The sequence below is a fragment of the Anolis carolinensis genome, chromosome 2 (assembly GCF_035594765.1).
Source record: "Anolis carolinensis isolate JA03-04 chromosome 2, rAnoCar3.1.pri, whole genome shotgun sequence".
Classification (NCBI taxonomy): domain Eukaryota; kingdom Metazoa; phylum Chordata; class Lepidosauria; order Squamata; family Dactyloidae; genus Anolis; species Anolis carolinensis.
This window is the reverse complement of record NC_085842.1, coordinates 104,559,517-104,578,197: the sequence shown is the minus strand read 5'-3', so window position 1 is coordinate 104,578,197 and position 18,681 is coordinate 104,559,517. Positions and strand designations below refer to the sequence as shown.

The window sequence follows — 18,681 nt, the reverse complement described above, 5'->3', positions numbered from 1 at the left end:
GGGGACACCCGGATGCTTTACCATCCTGTGGGAGGCTTCTCTCATGTCCCGCATGTGAAGCTGGAGCTGACAGACAAGAGTTCACCCTGCTCCCCGAATTCAGCAGTCCTGCCGGCACAAGGGTTTAACCCACTGTGCCACCAGGGGCTCCTATTAAAGGTCATAATAATAATTACAGGTTATTGATTACCACCCTAAATTTTTGCTTTAGATCAAGCACTCTCATAGACACAAAAAAAGTGGTGCTCTTTTCAGTGGCCATCAGGTAAAAAGCAACAAAGCAATTTATGGAATTTTTAGGGATTGTGTGTTCACTGGGAGCTTCTTGAGCTTCAATGAAAGCCTGCAACATCTTACTTACAGGTAAATTTTATTGCGTCAAATTGCTATATGTGTGTGTGTGTGTAAAGAAATCCTTGCAGGGTTGTTTGCAAGGGATCTCCGCAAAAGAGCTCAGCTTTTTGCAGAGGCAAAGCCACGCCTAAAACAATGTATCAGTTTGCTGGCAGATGGCTGGTTTTGACAGTTGGAAATCTGGGCTTCAAGAGAGAGCACAGAAAAAGACAGTCTCTCTCTAGCTACGGTCAAGTAGCTGTTTGAATATGCTATGCTAGGGGTCCCCAAACTTTTTAAGTGGAGGGCCGGTTCATGGGCTCTCAGGCTGTTGAGGGGCTGAATTATCATTTGAAAAAAAAAATACGAACAAATTCATAGGCACACTACACATGTCTTATTTGTAGTGCAACCCCCCCCCAACAACTGTTTATTTATTTATTTACTACATTTATACCCCACCCTCTCTCACCCCGAAGGGGACTCAGAGCAACTTACAAGTTGTATGTACATACAATATATTATATTATTGGCATAGCACAATATTAGCATTATATATTACTATATTGTCCTATATTATTAGTAATATTACATTGAATATATAATGTATAATTAATATTATTATATTGTATAATTATTAGTATTATATTGTATTACATTATAATATTAGTATCAATATTATATGTATACACAATATATTCAATTATTACCATAGCACAATATTAGTAAATGAAAGAACAATACAATATTTAAAAATAAAAACAATTTTAACCAACATAAACCTATCAGTATTTCAGTGGGAAGTGTGGGCCTGCTTCTGGCCAATGAGATGGTCAAGTTAAGTAGGATTGTTGATATTGTGTGCCTTCAAGTCATTTCAGACTTTGGGTGAGGCGAAGTCTAAAACTGAGGGTGGGGGCCCGGTAAATGACCTTGGAGGGCCGCATCCGGCCCCCGGGCCTTAGTTTGGGGACCCCTGTGCTATGCTGTATATATTGAATGCTGATTGATTAGTTATTGATCCCATGCAACTACAAGGACATTGTACAATTGCTGAACTGTTTATTTGACTTCAACTCAACAAGCAAGAGTAAAGTTCCTTTGTTCATTTCAATTCCTCTGCCTGGTGTGAGTTTCTTTGCACATGGTGTTAACTGGACGTTACTGGTTCCGCTATACACTCACCTGGTAACAAATTTGGCATAATTCACAGCACACAAGAGAACCAGACTCACAAGCTCTAGAAATATGGGCTATGAGAGTATTAACAGTCAGATGGAAGAGTGATTTTACCAGAGAACTGGAGACAGAAGGTAAGAATCTTTATTATATAATCATGAGAAACAGGTGATAGTTTATTCCCTACAGGCACTTTAATGAAGCTTGAATTGACATAATATTTAAGGTAAAGAATGAATAATGTTAGACTACTTCTATAGTGATGCAATATTAAATGTACACTGACATGGGATAAATCAGGCAAATAATACTATCAATTCCTGAGATCATCTTTATAGAGCAAATAGAAAAAGTCAGAGTTTTAATAAGAAAAATAAGTATTTCAGTTAATCAAATTGAACTAATTAAAGACAATGAATCCCCTTTTCTTACCTCTCTTTCTAATATGTTCCTGGGACTGCAAATGTAGCTGGGATTGTAAACCCCAGTTTACAAATTCCCATGGTGTTTTTTTTATTATTTTCTTCAAAATATGGTCTTCATGCTCCATTTTATTCTTTCCTTGCTCAAGATACATTGGCTCACAGAACTGAGCAAATCATCTCCTTAATTTGGAACATATGTTTCTCATTAATGATACCTAATGCATCTCATTACTTGGTTTTTTAAAGAATGCTCAACACAAGCTATTTTATAAATGTGTGTGCTCTTCAGAATACAACATGTGTAAGACCAGAGCTAGTCTGAAGTAATTGTAATAATGGAAGCATTTTTAAAGGAGAAAATTGAAATTGATAAGTCTGCATCTTGACAGTTGGCCACTTAAATCAGAATACAATGCTAGTCCAAGAAAATAGAGAAAATGTCATTGGTACTCAGTTGAATAACAGAAAATGTGTGCACACAGGCACACCCTTCAAATCTATGCATTAAAATATTTAATGAAAATGATTATGTCTGCTATTTTTATGTATTTACTTTATTTTTGTCCTGCCATTTCCTGATGTAGGGATTCAAGGCAGCTAGGCTTTCCGTTAATCGTCCCCAAGTTACGAACAAGACAGGTTCTGTAGATTTGTTCTTAAGTTGAATTTGTAAGTAATTCGGAAGAGTTGTTTTTAAGAGTGTAACTCCAGCCATCCATACACATACACACACATACACATACACACACACACACACACAGTGATACCTTAACTTAAGAGTTTAATGCATTCCGTGACCGAGCTGTTAACTCAGATATTCTTATCTCAAAGTGAATTTTCCCATTGAAATGTATTTAAATGCTATTAATCTGTTCCGGCACTCCCCCCCCCCCCCCATTTTTTGATATGTGTTTTAAAATAAGAAAAAGGACTTTATAAATAACAAATAATGTATAAATGTACATTCGCATGGAACAATAAAAAAGGAAGATCAACTTTAAAATGGTAGAAGCACAAAGTTGTAGCAAGGAAGCACAAAGTGCTCCTTTTTACTGTATTGAGTCCTTTGCCTTCTTTCTATATTCTTCATATGTCTTCCAATCTGTTCTCTTTAGTGGTTTGCCATTACTTTCCTTCAATAAGAAGATTAATCTGTCCATATCATGAATTTCATCAAGATTATTTAGCCACTGTTCGTTTGTAGGAATTTCTTGTGTTTTCCAACATCTTGCAAAGGTTATTCTTGCCGCAGTAGCTATGTAAGTAAATAAGATGTCTTCATTCTAGTTAAAGTCCATCGCTTTGTCAGTTAGTCCTAAAAGGTAATATTCTGCTTTCATAGGGAATGTCTTTTTCATTAGTTTTTGCATTGTTTCGTGAATTCTTTCCCAATATCTTGTTGTCTCTGTGTAGGTCCACCGTGCATGGTAAGATGTTCCCTCATGCTTTCTACACTTTCAACAGTTTTTCTGGATATTTTTGTACATGGATCCTAGTTTCTTTGGTGTTAGGTACCAGTGATGAAACATCTTAAGCCAGTTTTCCTGTAGGCCTGAAGAATATGTGTTATTTTAGTTTTTTGTTTCATATTAACTCCCATTCTGCTAACCTAATTGGACGTCCAATTTTTTTTGCCCAATTCTATCATACATTTCTTTTTTTCCTCGGTTTCTGTGGACCATTCTAACATTTGATTGTATATATTAGTAATATCTTTCTTATTGCTCTGTAACGGTTTATCCCAAAAGTTTTTTACTTCGCTAAATCCCATTTCTTTATCCTTCACAAATTGTTCCTTAATTTGTGCATATTGAAACCAAGATAAATTGTTGTACTTTTGTTTTAATTCTTCTTGAGATCTTAGATCTTTTTCATTACCAAATAACTCTTTATATCTGGGCCATTCCGACCAGCCCAGGTATTTCTTGTGGTTTCTAGTGGTGATACCCACATTGGGGTTCGTGTGTACAGGTTTCTTTTATATATGTCCCAGATTTTAATTAATGATGACCTGATAAAGTGGTTGCCGAAATTCTTTTCCATATGTCTTTTTCTGTACCACAGGTACGCATGCCAACCACGTCTCAGGTCAAAACTTTCTAGTGCTAAGATATTCTTCTTTTGTAGTGATGCCCAATCTTTTAGTCACAATAATTCAAAGTCAAGCTTTAAGACTTGGGAGGCCAAAGCCTCCCTTCTTTTTTTGTGTCAGTCATTATTGTGTATTTTATTTTTGGTCTCTTTCCTTTCCAAATAAATTTTGTAATTTCTTTGTTCCACTCTTTGAACTAATTGTTTCTAATTATTGACAAATTTTGAAATAGGTACAACAATTTCGGTAAAATATTCATTTTTACTGTTGCTATTCGGCCTAGTAGTGATATATTTAAATTCTTCCAATTTTGTAAGTCCTTCACAATTTCTTTCCACTTCTCTTGATAGTTATTCTTTAATAGCTCTGCATTCTTCACAGTAAGCCAAATTTCTAATTTGATTTTTGCTGTTATTTGTATTCCTAATTTCTCTTGTAATACTTCCTGGTTCTTTTTTGACATATTTTTGTTAGAATTTCTGTTTTTGTTTTTTTTTGTTTAGGTAAAACCCTGCTAGCGAACCATATTCTTCTATTTTTGTTATCCAATTGTGTATTTGGGATCTTGGTTCCTTGATTATGCAAATAATATCATCGGCGAAAGCCCTTACTTTAAACTCATGCTTCTCAACTTTGGTCCCTTTCAACTGTCCATCCCTTCCAACATTTCTTAATAAAATCTCGAGGGCAAGAATAAAAATTAGTGGGGAGAAAGGACAGCCTTGACGTGCTCCTTTGTTTATCTTTATATTTTGTTTAAATTGACCACTTATCAAAATCCTGGCTTGTTGTTGATCATAAATAGCATTCACCGCATTACCTCGCAAGCACGGCTGGCAGGGATGAGGGACAGGGCCTTTTCAATAGTGGCTCCTTGGTTGTGGAACACCCTCTCCAGAGATATATGACAAGCCCCAACCCTTCTGAGTTTTAGAAAAGCCCTGAAAACATGGCTATGTGCCCAGGCTTTTGAAGATTAAATGATAAAGACGACCCGGACTCATTTACAGCTATAGCACGAGGATTTTGGATGAACTGATTTTTAACCATATGTTTTATATTTTTATATTGTTTTAATTGGATTTTCATTGCTATGTTTTAATTATGTGTAGGCATCAAATTTTTGCCAATTGTGTACGCCGCCCTGAGTCCCTTTGGGTGAGAAGGGCGGGATATAAATGTTGGAAATAAAAGTAAATAAATAAATATATACTAAATTTGTTACCAATATCTATCTCTTTAAGGAGTAATTTAACGAACATCCAATTTAAATTATCAAAAGCGTTTTCCGTGTCAATTGATAGTAGAGCTACTTCTTTTTGGTAGTTTGTCTCGTAATATTCAAATATATCTAATATTGTTCTGTCATTTTCTTTTATATTTCTTCCAAGGAGGAAGCCATTTTGTTCATGTCCAATCCAATTATTTAAAAATTATTTAAATTGATTCGCTAATATATTTGTGAAAATTTTGCAGTCCACGTTTAGTAGGGAGATTGGTTGGTAATTTTTTACATCTGCCTTATCTGTATCTTCTTTAGGTATCGTGATTATATCTGCCACGTTCCATGATTCGGGGATCTTCTTTTCATTTAAGGCTTGATTATTATTTCCTTTAGGTGGCCCATTATTTCCTCTTTCATAATTTTATAAAATCAAGCCGTAAACCCGTCCGGGCCCAGTGCTTTATTTGGTTTCAGGCTTTTGATAGCTTTCCTTATTTCTTCCTCAGATATCTCTTTATTTAATTGTTCTCTTTGACTGTCTGTGATTTTTTGTAAGTTCTGTTCTCCTAAATATCTCGTTATTTTTTCTGGATCCTACCCCTCTTATTTGTACAATCAACTATAGAACTCAAAAAATTCTTTTTTAATTTCGTCAACCGTGGTGCAGGTTTTTTCTTTGCCTCTCAAATGTATGATCTGCTGATGTTTTTTCTTCTTCTGATTTTCCTTGCCAACCAGGCCCCTGGTTTGTTTGCATTTTCAAAATTATTTTGTTTGATATATTTTAAACGTTTTGCAGTTTGATCCAATTCTAGTTGACCTTTTTCTTTTTGCAAACTTTTAATCTCATTTTTTTTTTTTTGATCCTGGGGGTTTCTTTAAGTTCTTTTTCTTTTATAGCTAATTTGTTACATATATCCATTATTATATTATTTCTTTGCCTATTTTCTCCTGGCCTTTTGTTGAATTAAATGTCCCCTCATCACTGCTTTATATGTCTCCCATAAGACTTGTTCTTTTACTTCTTGATTATCATTTATCATAAAGAATTCTTTTGTTAAATCTTTATTTTTCTTTATTATTTCTGCTTGAAGGTCATATTCCTCTTTTAGTGTTATAAAATTTTTAGAAATCCTCCCGACCTTGTCTCTATTTTGCCTATTCACTTTCTTACTTTTGTCCATATCGGAGTCTAATACCCCATTAAAGTCCCCCAGGATAATTATATGATCTGATTCTGTCGTTGAAATTTGTTCTCTTAAATTTTTGTAAATTGGGTTTTGGGGCCATTGGGTGCATAAATGTTTCATAATAAAATCTTCTGCTGATTAATTGTTATTTCAACTGCCACGAACCTTCCTTTCGTGTCCTTAAATTTTAGTTCAGCTGGGATATTGTTATCCACATATGTTACCACTCCCCTTTTCTTTTTTAAGTCACTTGAGAAGAATTCTTTTCCATTTTTAAAAATTTGTTAAATGTGATACATGTTTCTGGCAAATATGCGTCTCCTGGAGTGCCACCACATCATATCTTCCTTTCATAATTTTATTTACTATGGCCTTTCATTTATTCGGTTAGTTGATGCCGTTAATGTTGTTCGAATAGCATCTTACTTTTTGTGATATTTCACTCTTCATCTTGACGTTTTCCCTCTGTTGATTCGCTGTCATCTCCTTCATCTGGGTAGTCCGAGTCCATTCCGCCCATGGCTGCTCCAAGTTCTTGTTCTTCAGGGGAGTGATATCTGGCTCTCTTGGGCTTTTTTCCTTTTATCGAGGATGAGCCTGGTGATGTAGTTCACCATAATGCCTTGTGTTTTCTCCCACCTGAACCTAATTTTTTTTTGTTATTTTGAGTTTGTTAGTTAAGAAAAAAAAATACTTTTTTCTTCTATTTAAGGTTGCCAAGGGAAATTCTTTTAAGATCACGATCCTAGTGTCTTTATAATAGAGGGGTTATTGACTGTTCTGTATTAGAACTTTGTCTCTTATCCTTTTCTTAGCAAAATGTACTATCACATTCCTTGCTACCTTGTTTCTTTTCGAGTAGTTAGTCTGCATCCTATAACATCTGTCAATCTGTTTCTCAGCCTCCTGGCCCAGAATTTGTAATAGATTCGCCATCATTTCGATAACAATTTGTCTTATATTTTCATTCTCTTCCTCTTGAATGAATCTTAGTCGGAGCTGGTATTCCATTTCCCTTTGTTCCAATTTTTCTTACATTCTTTTTACTTTTGTATTTTTTAGCTCCAGTCCTTCTATCTTCTTCATCTTACTTTGTGATTTCTCTAATTTTGTTGTGCTCTCTTTCAGATCTCTTATATCCTCATGTGTATTCCATCATTGTACTGTAACTTGATCCTAGCCAATGGTTTGTTGACCGAAATAAAGACTGATATCCTCATGTGTCTTCCTCATTTCATCTTTCAGTTGACTAATTTCCTCCTTGGTTTCTTTCTTCATTTCAAACATTTCTTGTTGCATTTCCTTTTGTTGTTTGTTATGTTTCTCCGCCATCTTTTGTAATTCTTTTTGGTGATTGTCCTGTTTTTCAGACATTTTTTGAATTTCCTTCATAATATCTTTCATGCTTATCTCCTCAGATTGAGAGGGTCTTCTTGCCATACCCTTATTGTCCTTGAATTCTTTTTCTAATTTTGTTTTAGGTCCTGCCATTGTTCTTTGAAGATTTCTCTTTGTTGTCTATATCACAGTTTACCCACTTGTGCGATTCAGTCCTTACCCTAATAATTATTAAGAAACCTTCACTTTTTCTTTTGTCCTTTTCTTGAGATCTCTGTTGGTCAATTTATAATTGATTTTTTTCCTTGTATATATTTGAACTTCTTCCCTGTGATATATCGAATCCTCAATCTCAGTCTATCAATCCTCAGTCAAACCTCAGTCCTTCCCGCTTCTTCCTGACCTTCCTTGTTGTCTCTTCTGTCCCTCGCTGATCTTTTTGACGTCTGGTTCCCTCCTTATTCACTGTCCTGTTCTTCCCACACACCTTGACTTCCTCCTCTTCTCAATGTTGTCTCTGATCTGTCTGGTGCCTCTCTCATGCCTCCGCTGTCCTCCGCCTTTCTTTTTGCTTCCGTATTCTTACCGTTGGACCTCTTTCTCAAAAACTGCCATTCTGTGTCACTATTTTTCTATGGTTTCTGTAGTTTTAATCCTCCAGTCCACCTTCTAAATGCTTCTACCTCTCCCAAGAAATTCACTTCCTGTCGGGAGCTCTATGGTGGTGCACCTCTTTTAGTTTTCCCTCTTTTTGTTTCCGCCCGTCCTTCTCGCCACCTCCTTTGGGGTCTTTCCGCCCTTCTCCTTTTGAGTTCCTTTTCCGGTCTCTCCTCTCTTCTCCAGTTCCTGCCTCCTCAGTTGTTTATGAAGAAGGGCGACCATAGACAAAACAACATGTCGCTCAAGGTCAGTGGCTCCACTTTAAGGAATTTCTCAACAAGATAGCAAACTATCTTGACTTACATAGAAAAACCTAGTTAAATTCAGTTTATCCGGTAGAAGCAATGATTCCATTTGGACTCTAAATTTTACAGAATGACTGTAAGTCTGAGAAGTAGGTATGTTTTCTGCTTTTTTTCAAAACTGAAATTACATTTTAATTGTTGTTTATTTGTTCAGTCGCTTCTGACTCTTCTGACATAACCTCATGGACCAGCCCACGCCAGAGCTTCCTTTCTGCTGTAACCACCACCAGCTCTTTCAAGGTCAAGCCAGTCACTTCAAGGATACCATCCATCCATCTTGTCCTAATATTATAAAATCATTCTACGAGGGTTGAATGAAAAGTAATGCCTTCACCTTCGTTACTTGGGTTTGGATGGGAATATTTTAATAAATCAAACACAGAAATAATCCTTAGAATGTGCTCTTTAACTACCACTTTTCACTTTTACACATAATCACCAGACAATTGGATATATTTCCGCCAACGATGAACAAGTTTTCTGAAATCATTATGGAAGAAGTCGACACTCTGTTTCTGCAACCAGCGTCTCACTGTACCCATTGTGCACAATCTGAATCAATCTGCCAACCTTTTGCTTGTGAAACTCGGTGGTTGCTGTCACAGGACGTCCAACTCTTTGTCTGTCACACCAAGTCAGATGTTCCCACCTTAACATCTTTAAACTTACTCGCCCAACAACGCACAGTACTCATATCAACACAATCACCATAAACAGCTTTCATTCTCTGATGAATCTCCTTTGGGGTGACATCTTCTGCTGTCAAGAATTCAATGACTGCATGTTGCTTAAGTCGCATTGACCAACCATCTGCGCAGGGTTCCATACTTCGCACTTTAACAACACAACCGTTCAATGCTAAGGATCCTGCCGAATGGAATTGTAGAGGAGGGTCTACTGAACAAGCCAGTACCTGCCGCATACCAGTACTGCTATCTGTTGGAGAGTTACAAAGGTGGAGGCATTATTTTTCATTCAACCCTTGTACAATCAACTTTGGCTTCACTGTTTGAAAGCCTGTTTGAAAGCCTTCAACTACTTTACAATATAATTTAGCAATGCTATTAGGTAAAAGCCTAAAAATGATAGAATGAACAAAAGCAATGATGACTTGACAAGTTAATCTCCCAAGTGTATGATGAGGAGAGGGAAAGGTCAACAGAGGAAAACTACTGCTTCCAAGACCAGAGCAGAAAGTATGGATGACAGGGAAGCAGAAAGTATTGCTTCCCTTCTTCCTGCCTCCACCGGGAGGGATGTCAGGGTTCAGTTTTCTTGGTAGTGTGTTTTGGTGTGTGACTTGTCCAGTCAACAATGAAGTCTAGGATCTTAAAGAAGCAGAATCACAGAGTTGGAGGAGATGTGATCTTTTATTATTTGCAGTTTTGGGGTATATGCAATTTACTGTATGTGTAATTTATAGTATCAATTATATTCATTTTTTTAAAAAAAGATTCAAAATAGGCCATCCTGTCCAGACTCATTCTGCCATGAAAGAACACACAATCAAAGCACTCCAAGTAGATGATCATCCAGCCACTACATAAAACCTCCAAAGAAGGCTCCCCTGACAATCTAAGACAGGATGTTCCACTGTTGAGCAGCTCTTACCATCAGGATGTTCTTCACGGGTTTAGGGGGGGGGGTGTCTCTTTTTCCTGCAGTGTGAATTTATGGCCCCATGTCCTAGTCTTCAGAGCAGCAGAAAACAAGCGTGCTCCATCTTCCATATAACATCTTTTCAAATATCTAAACATGTTAGCTTTTAATCTTCCTGTTTCCAGGCTAAACATCTTGCTGTGCTTCAAGCATTTCTACAGATTGCACTCAGCTCCATTTTAAGCCACAGCAATGATGCAGAGGACATTTGTAGATAGAATTCTGCTACAGCATCCCGCAATCCCTAGGGCCATATTTCCAAATATCAAAATTACACCCGTCTTGCTGCATGTAGGCTTGAATTATGATCATGGTCTGGTTATATCTAGTTCTCATAAACTACTCAATGTACACTCTACTCCTTTAAAATATACATATATAGTATCGCCTGAGGCAAATATTTAGTTAGGAGGGAAATTCCCATTGTTAATTAATATTTCTGATTAAGTAACACTAAAGGCTTTTTTAATGCATTTTTAATAATGACAAGAAGTCCCATAATTCTTGAGGACATTTATTAAGACAAAAGTGCTTTCTTAGTAATTATACTAATACTAATGGCTCTGAGCACCTTGAGTACATATTTATATTGCTAAGAGGAATATAAATGGGGGGGGGGGATAATACTTCAATGTGCAGGCATGTTTCTTTGAGAAAGCAAATATTGGAATAACTACCATATGGAGAACACTGGGGATGAATTCGTATATAAGAAACAGCATATGGGCTTAAATTCCTTTTTAAGTCTTCTGCATAATTCCTAGTGTGTGAACCTGCCATCCATGTGTGATTTGTGACACCTGCCCCAAATGCAGTGATAAATTGTACCTGAAATGAAACAGCTACACTCTCAAGGCTCACAACACCACAAATGCTTCATATGGATCAAACTGCATTGATTTGGTTACATCCTTGGTAGTTTTTTTTTCTTTTCAGGCCATTTATATTATTAAAGGGCCCTTCCAGAGAGGCCCTATATGTCAGGATCTGATCCCAGGTTTTTTGTTTATCCCAGATTATCTGGCAGTGCAGAATCATATAATCCAGTTTAAAGCAGAAAATACCTGGAATCAGATCCTGGGATATAGGGCCTGTCTGGAAGGGCCCAAGGTTATACTTAATGCACTTAAATTGTTTTTTCAAAGACAAAGGGGCATTATAATTTGATCTCTCAAATCCTTTGTCCACTCCAGAAGACTCAGGCCAAACATTTCAGGTCTGGATACTTTAACTTACTCTGTGATGGAATCACTTCCATATCTTTCGTTATTATCCCTTTTTACTTAAGTAGTGCTGATTGTATTTAACACTCACTATTTAACATGTTTTTTTTTCCTTATTAGGATGCTCGAGATCCTATTCTAACATTACAGTATAGCTAATATAACAGTCTTCTCTAACACTGTGCAAGGAGGGATCCCATTCCTTCTCCTGTACTGTATCCTTCAGGATATGGAATGGCTGCTTGACAGAGCCAGGCACACGCAGTTCTGCCTCCTCAACCCAAATAGCTACTAAATGGTGAGGGTTGTGCCACCTTCTTGGATCTCGTACATTAAGTATGTTGGCCAAATTCCATCCTTTGCCAACATTAAATAAGACCTCAGCCTTAATCCAATGCCAAGGTAAGCAACAACAATGAATTCAAATTTAATTGAGAAAGTAAAATAAACAAGCCTTTATTATAAATATTTGCAATAATGTCTCCTGTACTTTTAATGCTAACACAATTTAGAACTACTTAGTCGCTACCCAAACTGCAATATTATAACAGTTTAATACCATTTTAACTGCTGTAATAAATCCTATGGAATCTTGGGATTTGTAGTTTGCTGTGACACCAGCATTGTCACAGACAGAACGCCACCAGATAAGATTCAACACAGTTTATTTAAAGATACAGAACCAAAAGACGCTTGTAAAAAACAAAGGGCTAGGCAAACACTCGCCTTCAATATGAAAAGTCACTCAAAAACGGTTCAAAAGATAAACCGGATTAAACAGGAGTTTAATCCGGGTTAAACCAAAAATGCTTACTTCAGCCTGGCACTTTAAACAAACAAAAGCTGGTAAACAAAGATTCAATAAAACATAAATACTGGCAGCAGATTCCTCTCTGCTACTTAGCAGCTGTGGTTGAGTAAGTAAGTTGTTACTCCTCCGTGCAGCGGGCGAACTCCGGGTCCAAACACATCAATCAGGGTTGCAGCGGTCAGCGAGGTCCCAATCCGGTCCGAGGTCGATAGCCAGGTGCAGGCGTCTAAGGTTCCACGAATTCCACCGATAGCCACAGAAAGGATAGTCCAAGGTCGTAGTCAGTCAGTCAGTCCAGCGTCAATCCAGAGTAGGTAAATAATGTCCGTCAAGAAGACGACGGAGGTCCAAGCTAATAAGATTAAACACAGGTTGCACAACAAAAGCCCACACAGTTCCTCCCGCCGTCTATGCCCAATGTCCTTGGTAACTTACGTATTCAGCAAACGAAACACACCCGTCTTCAGGAAATTCCCAACAAGAGCCCAAGCGTTCGTCCAGATTACCTTGCCCAACGCAATTAGCCCTGGATTCAAAACCCCATTTTATGCCAGTTTACAACTCCTCATCGCTATCAGCTGCTCCCCTAATTCCAGGTGCCTCATCATCATCATCCTCATCAGAGCTAAAACATCTTTGACTACGCCCCACAGCATCCCCAGCTGTGGATCCCCTTCCATCCCTCCAACTCGTCCACGGGTCCGATCCTGCAACCCGCCAGTCGCTTCCCATGCTATCATTACCAGGAACACCCAAATCCTCCCTCACACGAGTCCATTCCATGTCATCCTCCTCTGAGCTAACCACCTCTTCCTCCATTCCCTTGGTAAAACCCTCAAAGGAATCTTCGTCTGTTGGTTCTGCAAATAAGTCCCGCAGCCGTTTCCTCTCTCGCTCAAGAGAGTCTGACTCTCGAGGAGTCTTACGACCACGTCTCCCAGAATTGGAGCCATAAGGCTCAACCATAACACTATCCCCTCTCACAAAGGCCTCCTCCTCCAAAGGTGCAGATACAGCAGTGATGTCTTCAGCTACAGTGTTACGGCGCCCAGAAGTATCTAACTTCAACAAAGAACGGTGAAAGACAGGGTGGATCTTAAAAGAAGAAGGCAAACGCAATCTAAATGCCACAGAAGAAATCTTTTTAGTAATAGGAAAAGGTCCCAAATACCGTGGCGCAAACTTTCCTCCAGCCTGTTTAATATATTTAGATGATAACCAAACCAGATCCCCTTCCTCCAACTCCTCCCCGGCTTGTCTATGGCGGTCGGCTTGAGTCTTCTGCGCTGCCTTAGCTTCTAACAACAGCCGGCGAGCAACATCATGTAAGGCAGCCATTTCAGACGAACGGTACACCGGATCAGAGGAAACCACATTGGTTGACGGCGCTACCCCTCCCCGCGGATGAAAGCCATAAGTTCATTCAAATGGGGTGTGTTGACTAGACGTATGTACAGCGTTATTATAGGCAAACTCAGCCACCGACAACCACTTAACCCAAGCACTTGGTTGTTCCAGACAGAAACAACGTAAATACTGTTCCAAGAACCCATTCACTCTTTCAGATTGACCATCTGTTTGTGGATGAAAAGCAGAAGACACATTCAATTTGGTTCCCAAACACTCATGGAAGTGTCTCCAAAAACGAGACACAAACTGAGGAGCTCTGTCAGAAATAATAACCTCAGGAGCTCCATGCAAACGAAAAATATGTTTGGTAAATAGTAAGGCCAATGTAGGAGCCGCTGGAATTGTTGAGCACGGTATAAAATGAGCCATTTTTGAAAATAGATCCACCACCACCCAAATACAAGTATAACCCCCAGACCTAGGCAAGTCAGAAATAAAATCCATGGAAATAATCTGCCATGGTCTCTCAGGAACAGGCAAGGAAGATAATAAACCCCTAGGGCGCCCGACAGGCGTCTTACTCTGCTGACAAACTGCACAGCTATCACAAAAGCGGAGAATGTCCTGTCGCATCTTTGGCCACCAATAGTTTCTGGTAATGAGTTGTACGGTCTTAAACCTGCCAAAATGCCCAGCCATTGGTTCGTCATGATGTGCCCTAATAACTTCCAACCTGAGTGCACTTGCCGGTACATAAACCTGACCATTACGTACTAATACCCCCTCCTGGTCTTGTAAATGAGGCAGCATAGTACGATTCCCTACCGAAAGGAGCATGAGTTGCTCTTGAGTCCAGTTATCCTCCTTCTGAGCCCCTAGGATTTGAGCATGTAACCCAGCCTCGTTTTCCACCACACATAAAGAGGCAGTAGGCAAAATTGTCTGACACACTGACTGCTCACAAGTCTTGAACTCAGGCTTACGTGATAGTGCATCTGCCCATAAGTTTTCCTTCCCTTCTACAAACTGAACTTTAAAATTGAACCTAGAGAAAAACAAAGCCCATCGAATCTGACGCTGATTCAATTTCTTGGCAGTTTGTAAATGTTCTAAATTCTTATGGTCAGATCTGACCACAATTTGATGTCGTGCGCCCTCTAACCAGTGCCGCCACACCTCAAAAGCCACCTTGATAGCCAACAATTCCTTTTCCCAGATGGTATAATTTTGTTCAAAAGGTGTTAGTTGTCTGGAGTAAAATCCACAGGGACGCAAAGTCCCTGAAGAATCCCTTTGGGATAATACAGCCCCCAATGCATAACTAGAAGCGTCTGCTTCTACTATGAACGGTCTATTAATGTCTGGATGGATTAGTATATTGTCAGCCTGGAAACTAGACTTTAACTGTAGAAATGCATCGTGAGCCTCCCGTCCCCACACAAACGGTTGTTTCTTTCGCAAAAGTTGCGTTAAAGGTACAGTGAGTTTGGCAAAGTTTGGGATAAACTCTCGGTAATAGTTAGCAAATCCCAAGAATCGTTGTACATCTTTTTTAGACTTGAGTTCTTGCCATGAGTTGACTGCGTCAACTTTGTGCGGATCCATTTTTAGTTCCTTTCCCGAAATTACATGTCCCAGGAACTCAACTTCGGACACGTGAAAAACACATTTTGAAGCCTTAGCAAAAAGCCCACTACCCCGTAGACGATGCAGTACCTGTTTTACATGCTGCTGGTGTTCCCTTTCATCCTTAGAGAAAATTAATATATCGTCCAACTAAACCACCACAAATTGATCAATTAAATCTCTAAACACATCATTTATGAATCTTTGGAAGACCGCAGGCGCATTACAAAGTCCGAAAGGCATTACTCGGAACTCGTGACATCCGAAACACGTGTTAAATGCCGTCTTCCATTCGTCACCTTCCCGTATCCTAATCAAGTTATACGCCCCTCGCAGGTCAAGCTTGGTAAAGATCTTAGCCCCTTGCACTCTCGATAGTAATTCCGAAATCAAAAGTAGCGGATACCTATCACGAATGGTGTTTTTATTAAGTACCCGATAATCACACACTAGTCTAAGCTCCCCCGTCTTTTTAGCTACAAAGAACACAGGTGCAGCAGTTGGAGAGCTAGACGGGCGGATAAATCCCTTAGCTAGGTTCTCGTCAAGAAATTCCCTCAAAGCTTGTCTTTCTGGTACCGTTAAAGCGTACAACCTTCCTGCTGGTAACTTAGCGCCGTCTACTAATTTAATCACACAATCGTATGGTCTATGAGGCGGCAACTTGTCTGCTCCCTTCTTACAAAACACATCTTGAAATTCCCTATATTCAGCAGGCACTCCCTCCATGTCAGGCTGAGAAGGACTAAGAGCAAAACATTCCTGCCTGTTAAAAGCTATAGTACGTTTCACCCAATCCACTTGAGGATTCACCAAAGTTAACCAATCCATTCCCAGGATTACATTATATCTTGGTAAGCGAGTAATGTCCCAAACAAACTTTCCCGTTACTCCTTGTACCTCCCACGTTATTTCTGAGGTCTCACGATTAACCACCCCAGACTCCAGTAGTTTCCCGTCCGCTCCTTCCACCCATATGTCGCATGCTTTTCGTACTGTAGGAAGCCCATGCTTCCTTGCAAACCCAACATCCACATACGAGACCGTAGCCCCTGAGTCCAGCAGTGCCAGAGTAGAAGCAAGTTCTTTTCCCCCAACAGATAAAGAAATGGGTACAAAGACATGTTTCTTCCCCTCAAGTGACTGCTTTAGAAGCCCTAGTGCGTTGGACTCACGTCGCACTAGGGCTGACCTTTTCCCGAAAGCTGAGAAGGCTTAACATTACAATTTCTAGCAAAATGCCCAGCATTCCCGCAATACAAACACAGTCCCAGTTGTCTTCTACGGTCCTTTTCTGCCGTTGACAATTTTCTAAACACCCCAAGTTCCATAGGTTCCTCCCCTTTTGCTACAGGTGCCCTAGGCACTGATACAGTTGGCGCATACATTGCTCTAGACTGTTTGCGAGATTCGAACCGGGCGTCTAAACGCAAAACTTTAGCCACCAAAGCGTCCCAGTTTTCTGCCGGCTCTAAACGCGCCAATTCATCCTGGAGATAATCATTCAAGCCCGCAATAAACAAGAGCATAAACGCATTCTCTCCCCAGTCAAGTTGATGGCGATAAGAATTGAACTTGTTTAAATAGTCCAAAACAGACCCTTTTCCCTGTTTCAACCGATAAAGAGCCCAGCTAGCATTCTCCATACGGAGGGGGTCTTCAAAAGTGTCAGATAATAATTTTTTGAAATCATTTAAATTGTCCTTGACTGGGTCATTTCCCAAAATCAAATTAGTGGCCCATTGTCCCGCAGGACCGGTCAATAAACTCAGAATAAATGCCACCTTACTGGTGTCCGTAGGAAAAGCCTGAGCACTAATTTGGGAAAAATAAAGTTCAATTTGCGCCAAAAAAGTAGGCAGCTTATTTCGAGACCCATCAAAGCGTTCGGGAGTCATTACATGTCCTTTAGCTGGCTGAGCTGCTTGTGCAGCGTAAAATGCAGCCTGCAGCTGGTCAAAACGAGCCTTAAGCTCCTCCATCGTCTTCTTAACGTAATTACCTAACTAGAAAAAGCTTTTTTCAGGCGTTGGGCAATCTGTCACAGACAGAACACCACCAGATAAGATTCAACACAGTTTATTTAAAGATACAGAACCAAAAGACGCTTGTAAAAAACAAAGGGCTAGGCAAACACTCGCCTTCAATATGAAAAGTCACTCAAAAACGGTTCAAAAGATAAACCGGATTAAACAGGAGTTTAATCCGGGTTAAACCAAAAATGCTTACTTCAGCCTGGCACTTTAAACAAACAAAAGCTGGTAAACAAAGATTCAATAAAACATAAATACTGGCAGCAGATTCCTCTCTGCTACTTAGCAGCTGTGGTTGAGTAACTAAGTTGTTATTCCTCCGTGCAGCGGGCGAACTCCGGGTCCAAACACATCAATCAGGGTTGCAGCGGTCAGCGAGGTCCCAATCCGGTCCGAGGTCGATAGCCAGGTGCAGGCGTCTAAGGTTCCACGAATTCCACTGATAGCCACAGAAAGGATAGGCCAAGGTCGTAGTCAGTCAGTCAGTCCAGCGTCAATCCAGAGTAGGTAAATAATGTCCGTCAAGAAGACGACGGAGGTCCAAGCTAATAAGATTAAACACAGGTTGCACAACAAAAGCCCACACAGTTCCTCCCGCCGTCTATGCCCAATGTCCTTGGTAACTTACGTATTCAGCAAACGAAACACACCCGTCTTCAGGAAATTCCCAACAAGAGCCCAAGCGTTCGTCCAGATTACCTTGCCCAACGCAATTAGCCCTGGATTCAAAACCCCATTTTATGCCAGTTTACAACTCCTCATCGCTATCAGCTGCTCCCCTAATTCCAGGTGCCTCATCATCATCATCCTCATCAGAGCTAAAACATCTTTGACTACGCCCCACAGCATTCCCAGCTGTGGATCCCGTTCCATCCCTCCAACTCGTCCACGGGTCCGATCCTGCAACCCGCCAGTCTCTTCCCATGCTATCATTACCAGGAACACCCAAATCCTCCCTCACACGAGTCCATTCCATATCATCCTCCTCTGAGCTAACCACATCTTCCTCCATTCCCTCGGTAAAACCCTCAAAGGAATCTTTGTCTGTTGGTTCTGCAAATAAGTCCCGCAGCCATTTCCTCTCTCGCTCCTCAAGAGAGTCTGACTCTCGAGGAGTCTTACGACCACGTCTCCCAGAATTGGAGCCATAAGGCTCAACCATAACAAGCATTCTCTGACAGAGAAGGTGAAATATCTCAAAAAACTAAAAAAAATCCAATGCATTGTGCTAT

The 18,681-nt window shown here is 39.7% G+C and overlaps 1 protein-coding gene across 10 annotated transcripts in view; it reads right to left on the bottom strand.

Annotated features, from left to right (window-relative positions):
- The window catches only part of LOC100563478 (core histone macro-H2A.1), a 74,240-nt gene that overhangs the window by 38,558 nt on the left and 17,001 nt on the right, over positions 1–18,681 (bottom strand). The window lies entirely within an intron of this gene.